General features: G+C 36.1%; 1 long non-coding RNA gene across 1 annotated transcript in view; it reads left to right on the forward strand.

Moving 5' to 3' along the window:
* The window catches only part of LOC110196710 (uncharacterized), a 164774-nt gene extending 156596 nt beyond the window's left edge, over nucleotides 1-8178 (forward strand). The window contains exon 5 of the long non-coding RNA XR_013483310.1: nucleotides 6717-8178. This is a non-coding gene — a long non-coding RNA (uncharacterized LOC110196710). The remainder of the gene's footprint in view (nucleotides 1-6716) is intronic.
* The last annotated feature ends 1296 nt before the right edge of the window (nucleotides 8179-9474 follow it).

The following is a 9474-nucleotide window of genomic DNA, read 5'->3' on the forward strand; positions in this document are numbered from 1 at the left end:
CTGTGATTTTAACAATATAGAGTTCACTGGTAAGAAAATCCCTACTACATTTGCAGATAACAACTGTCCAGCAACTTAATTGTAGAGAATTTCTGGGGCAGCTAAGTGGCGCAGTGGATAAAGCACTGGCCCTGAAGTCAGGAAGACCTGAGTTCAAATCTGGCCTCAGACCAAATGTTTGATACTTACTAGCTGTGTGACCCTGTGCAAGTCACTTAACCCCAATTGCCTTAAAAAAAAGTTCTGGGGTTGCTGGGAGATTAAGTGCTATGGGAAGGGGTGGGGCCTGATTTCAGCTTTTTGTGTCCAAGGCTAGCTCTCTATGCTAGCTTCCATATGACTTTGTTATAATAATAGTAATAATAATAATACCAGCATAATATATATATGGTACAGTGGACAGAGTACTGGGCTTAGAATCAGGAAGACTCATTTTCCTGAATTCAAATCTGACCTCAGACACTTATTAGCTGTGTGACCCTGGGCAAGTCACAATGCTTTTTGCCTCGGTTTCCTCCTCTTTAAAATGAGCTGGAGAAGGAAATGGCAAACCACTTCAGTATTTTTGCCATGAAAACCCCCAAATAGGTCACGAAGAGTTGGACATGACTGAAATGACCAAACAACACATGTATATACCTAACATATATTATGAACATATATGTGTATATGCCAATAAGCATATGTATATACATATGTGTTTATGTGTGTGTGGGAGGTATATGTGTGGGTATATATGTTTGTGTATCACTTTTTTTTCCCCTGAAGACAGAGGTAGGAAAAGGTGAATGCCCTCTTACTACACAGCATGTCTCCACAAGAGTTTTCAAGTGTTCTAGGATGAAGGTGCTTTGGGTTTTTTTTACCCATTATCTAAAGATATGGAACTTTAAATTTAAGATTAGGCAACTGGGGTTACGTGACTTACCCAGCTGGGGTCATGCAGCTAGTAAGTGCCAAATGTTTGGTCTGAGGCCAGATTTGAACTCGGGTCCTCCTGGCTTTAAGACTGGTGCTCTATCCACTGTGCCACCTAGCTGCCCCAGTTTAAGATTAATCTTAACAAGACCTTTACAACCACTGAATCTTATTTTTAAACTTACTATCTGTATCTTTATGTATAGCAGCAGAGGAAAATACTCAAAGTATTCTGGAATGTATAGATGGACACATCAATGAAGCATAACTGTGATCCTTCAAAAAACATAACGGATATTCTTTAACTGATGGCATAATGCCTGCTGATATGCATCTTTTTTCTTTGCTGTAACCTATCTTAGGTGGCATAGTATATAGAGCACTGGGCCTGAAGTCAGGAAAACCTGAGTTCCTGGGCAAGTTGCTTAACCTTGTTTGCCTCAGTTTACTCATGTATAAAATGAGAATAATAATAGCACCTATCTCTCAGGGGTGTTGTAAAGATCAAATAAGATGATTGTAAAGCACTTAGCACAGTATCTGGTACACATTAAACACTATATAGATGTTATTATTATTATTTCCTTATGACCCCTTTATAAAATATGTGTTCAATAAAATGCAAAAATGTAAAGACAAGTCATAACTGTTTACAACTGTGCCTTTGAGGTAAGAGAAGGGAATTCCCGTTGACTAAAAAAATACATCTTCATATATTTTTATATTGTCCTCCTTCCCCCACCCCAGTTTCTAAGAACAGCAGTCTCCTGTCGCCTAATATGAAGATCTAGGAATAATCAAAATATATTAAACACCTTTCAAAGTTTTTTTTTCTGATAGATATTCTTTTATTTATTCATTTACCTCTTCATTCAGCAAACATATATTAAAGTCCTACTGAGTGTAGATCACTGTACTAGAGCCTAAGGTAGATACAAACTTAGATAATAAAAGCCCAGTCCTCATTGAGTACAATGTCTGGTTGAAAGGTGAGACTCTCACACAGATAATAATAATATACATTATCACATGAAAAATGCATGAGAAGTGAAAAACAAAGTGTCCTGTGTGAGGTCCAAGGGGAAAGCTTCAAACAGATTTAATAATCCTAATAATATATTCCTGGTGTACTATGCTCCCTTTTAGGTCAGAAAAGCCAGACAAATAAATGAAATCCTTTGCAAGTGGAATGTGGAGATGAGTATGGAAGTTAAGCTGCAGGACTCCATGTCTAACCAATAAACACATTTATCTCATACCTAGAGCAACAGAAGAAAGTGAAAATTTTGGAAATAGAATAGTCCTTTCAATATGTGAGAAAGAAAAATCTTCTTGAAAAAAGAACTAATGAAAATAATAGTGATGATAGCAATGCAGAGATTAAGCACATCACCTCTCTGAGAAGGAATACTCTATAATGGTTATGAATTCATATATTCTGTCTGGTAGACTTTATTTAAAATAATTTCCCCTTCTGTAGATTTTTTTTTTTATTCTCAAATTACGTTTCAAATTTGGTTGAGAGGAGGCTTAACAGAAAGTTGATGTAAGTTAAGATTTAAAGGTTGGGGCAAATGCAAAGTATCTAAGATAACATTTTGGCAAATGGCAAGGATTAAAAGATTCAGAATGCAGCTAATTAAAGAAATACTACACATGCTATGAAGTATAAGCTATGTCTTGTTCATGATAATGCTAGAGTAAAATATACCAAAAATGGTTTTAATTTTAAACAGAAACTGGGTCATTGGTACATCCACACCAATATTATTTAAAATGAATCAGTAAACAATATGGTCTAGTAGCAGTAGAACAGGGCAGTGAATCAGCAAAATTATGGCAAGGATTCAGACTTATTTAGACCTTAACTTACTTTGTGACCTCAGATGGATCATTTGACCACTGTTTATTTCCATTTACAACCCTATGAGTAAGTTAAACAGTACATACTATTTTGACCCATTTTCCTTAAGAAATAGACAGTAAATATATCAGAATTTAAATGCTGAAGTTTGTATCCAAAGCTGTCACAATATGTCAGTAATAGCCCAGTTGACCCAAAACATAGATTTCATTCATGGGCAATTTTAAATCTCTCTAGTCGTATTTTCAGTGCTGACCCTCCCGTGGATAAACACAAGCTGTCTAAATGATGATATACTAGGTAACAACGATAACAGCTATTTAAAGAAGATAAATTCTGTGTCATTAGAGTGGACTAGTCAATAATTACTTTGGTTTACAACCTTCATGTGTCTCTGTATAGGCAAGGTGGGGTAAGCGTTGAAGTGGATTAGAGTTCATTATAATATCCTTTCCGTGGATAGGTTGTGTTTTTGAAGAGACCGTTTGGCCTTATTTACTATGCCTCGTAAGAATGTTATTAGGATTTCTTGGCTTTGTTCCCAAAGGGCATTAAGATCTTTGCAGAATGATAAAGGAGGAGGAAAAGGAGGAGAAGGAGGAGAAGTAGTAGTAGCAGCTGCAGTGACAACCATAGCAGCGGTGGCTGGGTGCCATAGTTGATGAAATGCTGGGCCTGGATTCAGGAAGACTTGGAATCGTGTAGATTATCTTCCAGAGTTCAAATCTGGCCTCAGACACTTATTAGCTGTGTGACCCTGGGCAAGTCGCTTAACCCTGTTTGCCTCAGTTTCCTCATCTGTAAAATTAGCTGGAGAAGGAAATGGCAAACCGTTCCAGTATCTTTGCCATGAAAAGCCCAAATGGGGTCATGATTGAACAGCAGCAACAACTCCTGCTTACTTACTAAACTTACTTACTTACTTACTTACTGTGAGACACTGGGCCAGTCACTTAACTTCTGTCTTTCTCAATGTCCTCAACTATAAAATAGGAGTACAGGGCCTGAGTTCAAATCTGGTCTCAGACACACAATACTCACTAGCTGTGTGACCCTGGGCAAGTACCTTCACCCCATTGCCTATCCAAAAGAATTTAAAAAAAGTTTAAAAAAGCAGAAAAAAATAATAATAGCACCTACCTGACAAGGTTGTGGTGAGGGTATGGCACATGGTAGCACGATAGATAGATAGATATCTTTATATAGTTTTACATAGGTTTGAAAGCACTTTATATACATGATCTCATTTAATCCTCACAACTACCCTGTAAGGTATGTTTTATCATTATCCCCATTTTGTATATGAGGAAACTGAGGCTGAGATGTTAAGTGACTGCCCGAAGTTACCCAGACAGTAAGTATCTGAGGTAGGATTTGAATTCTTGACTCTAAGTCCAATACTCTATTCATTTCACTACTTTGCTATTAAAAATATTATCATTTGGCATAATTCCCCTCTCCACGTATAAGAGATTGCCAACAGAATATACTCTGGAGGATATAGGATTCACCAGATATCTGAGTCTTGCCTGAATAAGCTTTCACAGAGAGCAATAAAATATTTGTCTTTTCCTTATGATTAGGGATTTCAAGACTCCCTAGCAAGTCCATATGGCTAAATAATCACACCAATAATTAGTAGTTTTGAACTATCAGCTTCTGCCTTGTGAAGAGCAAGAACTTGTAAGAGTAGCCATTTTAACTTTTTTAAATATGTCTAAAACTCATATGGTTAGCATCTTAGAATGGATGACTCCTCTCTCACTTGCTTCCTCAGCGAAAGCAAAGGTAATTTTTCAGACTGGACCAGGTAATGGATTGCGAGCCGGTGAAAACCGGTTTGATTGATATGGCTCCAATTTTTTTCCTAGATAGATATATGCCAAGGCTGATAAACCCAGACATTGGGCATTAATCTCCTTCAGCCTCTTGCTAGACTGGGATTGTTCAAGTTAACTTCCCTACATCCCTGTCCCTAATTCATCACCCTTTATTTAGAAAATACTTTCACTTTACAGGTTCTAGAGTTAATGATACAGTCTCCCATTGGTATCATGCTGGCTCTTCTTTTAAAAAATATCTATATATGTGTATGTATCTACACCTACATCTACATCTATATCTATATCTATATCTATATCTATATCTATATCTATATCTATATCTATATCTATATCTATATCTATATCTATGTCTATGTCTATGTCTATGTCTATGTCTATGTCTATGTCTATGTCTATGTCTATGTCCACATCTATGTTTATGTATCTATCTATATACATGCATATACATATAAGATTAACATAGATAGATATAGACATATACACACATTGGCCATATATATACACACACACACACACACACACACATACATAGATACACACATACATGTATGGGTATATAATATATATGTTATACATACATACATACACAAACACATGGGTATCTGTGTGTGCATAAAGCTCTGAAGGCCTCTGGGCCTTCTTCTGGAACATAGATACCCCTCCCACCAATTGTGTGCTGCCCACTGTGGGCATGTAGGCTGCACACCAAGATTATTCCCACTACCAGCTGTTCTCTTCCCTTTCTTTGTAAGTATCAATAAAGGTTGTTAAAAGCTCTCTCAGTGTGGGCTTTTACTCTTCATCTCAACTCCCCCAAACTACCATAACAGCTTCAAATTTTAAAAACATTGTATAATTTCTCAAATCCAAACCAGCCTACGCTCTTCCTCTGTTCAGTCATGGTCCCAATTGATTGTTCTTCAGCCATGTCTGTCCCAGAAATGTGTACTAATATAATTACTCGGTGGACTCACCTTCCAACTGCACATTGTAGTCTGGACAATAAACTGTTTTTCACCTGTTTAATTTATCCCATATGTATTAGGCTTATCTCTTTTGAGAAAGCATGGATGTCATTGAACTGAGGATGAAGAATGCTACTAACCTTCTAACAGAGGTAATAGATACAAGATGCAGAATAAACATATATTTTTGACATGGTCAATGTGGGAATTTGTTTTGCTTAACTATGAATATTTGTTTAAAAGGCTTTGTTTTCCTCCCCTTTCCTTTTTTTTTCAGTTTGTTGAGAAGAGGGCAGAGTGGGAGTGGCACATGGATAGGACAGCAAAGAAAAAGAATGAAAAAGAAAAAGAGACAATGAAGCTTAAAAACAAAACAAAAGCAAAAACAGAAGTGAAAAGAAGGAAGGCTAGAAAGAATTATGGACTAGCAGGGCAGCTTTGAAAGAAACATTTTGAGTTTGTTATTTATTATATTACACATGTATATAAATATTTGTATGTACTTAAAGAAAACAAGCTGTATATGATAGAGCTTTACAGGGTCATGTACAATCTAAGTATACGGACATGCGTATTTTATTTGGTGTTTGTTATGTTCATGATAAAAAATGTAAAAAAAAATAAAATGAATGGGTTTGGCTAGATGATCGCTAAGGTCTTTTCCAACTTTAATTTCTGTGGTTTAAGGAAATTTGGCAAAGTCTGTTGTGGCTTAGGAGGGAAAGGAATTAAGGGTGAGGGAAGTTTCTGGATAAATTGCCACAAGGTAGTTACACAGCTTTTTCCATTACTTGAAGAAAGTAGCATTGTCAACCTTATAGCACTATACAAATGCAAAACATCAGTATGATTGTATTCTGGTTTTCAGTGACAAACTTTGTGTGGAATTCAAATTTAACATTTTTTAAAGAAAATAAAAACTTGCCATCAAATACAAGCAACAACCAAAGTCACTGAGCTCTTTGAAAAGGCCTGTGAGAATGTGAGGCTTCATAGCACAATATCACAGATATACAGATGTTATTGTTTGTCCTTTGTTTTCAAAGAAGGCTAATGACATCGCAGGGTGATGTGGATTTAAGTGACGCAGAGGTGCACAAAGTAATCAGCCTTACTCTTTTTCAGAGTCATTCAATTCCAGTGGCAAGACAAAAATCAAGACAACCAGCAGTGGATGGCCCAGGATGCAATGGCTGGACAAAAGTTAGGACAAGGGGAGGAGTGGTGTGGTCCAAGATGCAATGGATGACCTTGGTGTCTCCAAGAACTCCACAACACCTGTTTTAGCCTTATTCATGGCTATTGGAATAAATTGTTCTCTTCCACCCATTTCATTAGAGAAAGTCTTCACATGCTTTGGGTAAACATTCCCCTAACCCACAGTCAAGTTTGAAGCCTGTGAGGTACTCTCAACCTGGTTTAGTCCATCTGCAGAGACAGTTTACCAGGGTCTGACTGCTGTACATGCTACAGATTCTTGGATCCACAGGTGAGATTTGGATGAATCAAGCAGACATCAAAGGTGTAGATCTAAATAGATATAGGTAGACAGATTAAGATATGTACATATACACACATACAAATACACACACATATACATAGATGTATAGATGAAGCTTTTATTAAATACTTCCTATAGGCCAGGAATAGCATCCACAAACAGGAAGCCCTCACCATCTATAGGGGATTCCTCTTCCATTTGGTCTATGGATCATGAATATGCTGAATACTTTTGGTAAGTAACATACTCTCTGGTTTATTCCTTTCATGATTGTAATATCCAGAGGATCACTGAATACAGTTATCTCTATGATTTATCAAGGAGTCTTATATGATTTTAATATATGCATGAAAAATAGTTTTTTAGAACAGAGTCTTTAAGACTATTTTACTGTACTGGATCAAAAGGTTTGAATTTTCTGTAGCTTTTGGTAACTTGTAATATTACACAGATCTAGTTTGCTTTGGAAAGTAATTGGCAAAAGTCTACTTGATGCTTCTTATATTTTCATCAAGGATGCCTGAGATATTTGTTTAGACCTTTTTCATAATGATTTTATTAAGAAAATAGTCATCTGTATATATAGTTACTGATATTCTCTTATCCACTATTTTGGAAATAATAATATAGATTATCTCTTTTTCCTTGTTTTTAAGGCATCTTCTCCTTTAAGAGATATAAAATGATTTCTCAATAGATTCAAGATTGTGCTTTTAGCACAGCTTTACCCAGTGTGCAGTTGGGTATAGCCACTCCTTCAGACTTCATCTTCCTAAACACTTTCTTATCAAATACACTGGTGCCTTAGGTATTAGACTTCAAAGGTCGTAATTCCTCTGTCATTGGCAATAGAAATAGAGTGATATAAAAATATTGACAACTCTGAGTACAGATTGAAGCATACTCTTTATTTTTCATGAGGTTTTTTTGGGTGTACATTTTCTTTTGCTATATGTATAATATGGAAATGTGTTTTGCATGACCTCACATGTATAATCAAAATCATTGCTTGCTTTCTCAAGTGCTGGGGGAGGGATGGGAGAGAGAGAATTTGGAACTCAATTTTTAATGAATGTTTTTTACATGTAATTGGGAAATATTTAATGAAATAAAATGTATTAAAAATAAATATTGCTAAGTCTGTTCCAGCTTTAAAACCTCATTGCTTCTCCAAGGATAATTGTGACCCATCTTTCCCTTTAGTTGTGACTTCTTTACGCTTTCTAGTTTTTAATACTGTGAGAAAGCCAATATTGATGTAGTTCAGTTCTTCCACTCATATATCAATGTTTTAGTATGTGGATAGAGATGGCATTTATTAACCACTTAACCATGTGCCAGGCACTGTACTAAGCATTAGAAATACAAATGCAAGAAAAAAAGATAGTCTCTACACTTATATTCTAATGGAATAAAACAATAAATAAAAGGTAGGTGGAAAATGGGTGAGAATGGGGGTGGGGAACACTCAAAGGGTCAAAGCAGCTATTGAGGAGGTGTCCAGATACCCAAGTGAGGAGTTAGGAGTGAAAAGATCATGGCATGGGCATCTCATGAAATGGTGGTCCAGGTCCAGGTCCAATCAGAAGACAGGTCATCAGGACAGCAGTATCTTCTACAAGGTAGGAAAGCTGCTGGTGGGGAGGTGAATTTTTTTTAGGAAAAAAATCTCAAATTTAGTTAAGTAAATATTATAGCTTCTTTATAATCAGAATCATTTTTATGACCAGTAACCCCATTTTCTATCTCTCTACGATCATTATTGCAAAAAAGGAAGGATATATGGGACCAAAGACCATTTTGTATTATCCTTTCTTTCATGAGTTGCCATGGCCAAGAATTCATTGCACAGTGGTCACCCTCTCTGTACTTGGCTTTAAGATAGACAGTCTGTCACCAGGCCAATCTTTAAAGACATTTTAGCCTGGTAGAAACTTTCAGAGCTCATGCTCCACTAATTTAGTCTTTGAGAGGAAGTCGTTAGAGGAAGATTATATAGAGAATCTTTTGAGAATATCAACTACTACACAAATGTTTAGGTTTAAATATTCATCAAAGTATTCTGATTGATTTGTAAGTTAATGCAATGTAATATCACTTTGCTCAGAGGTATTGATTTACATTGAGATATTCCTTACTCAAAATTTTCATTTTCATGGTAAATAACTTTTAAACAAAATATAATTAGTCTCTACTACAAAATCCTTTTCACTGTACTTTGATGGCCAAAAACTGTTGATTCTTCAAGGCTGATATTTAAACAAAGCAAAGCTTCTTTTTTTGATTATTGGCCAATATTTTAGTCCTGATGAAATTTATTTCATCATAATTAGTGGTCTACCAGGCAGAGCTCTGGATTTGGAGTGGTGAGGAGGCCTGAGC

This window comes from Phascolarctos cinereus, unplaced genomic scaffold (assembly GCF_003287225.1).
Source record: "Phascolarctos cinereus isolate Bilbo 61053 unplaced genomic scaffold, phaCin_HiC Scaffold_7;HRSCAF=346, whole genome shotgun sequence".
Lineage (NCBI taxonomy): Eukaryota > Metazoa > Chordata > Mammalia > Diprotodontia > Phascolarctidae > Phascolarctos > Phascolarctos cinereus.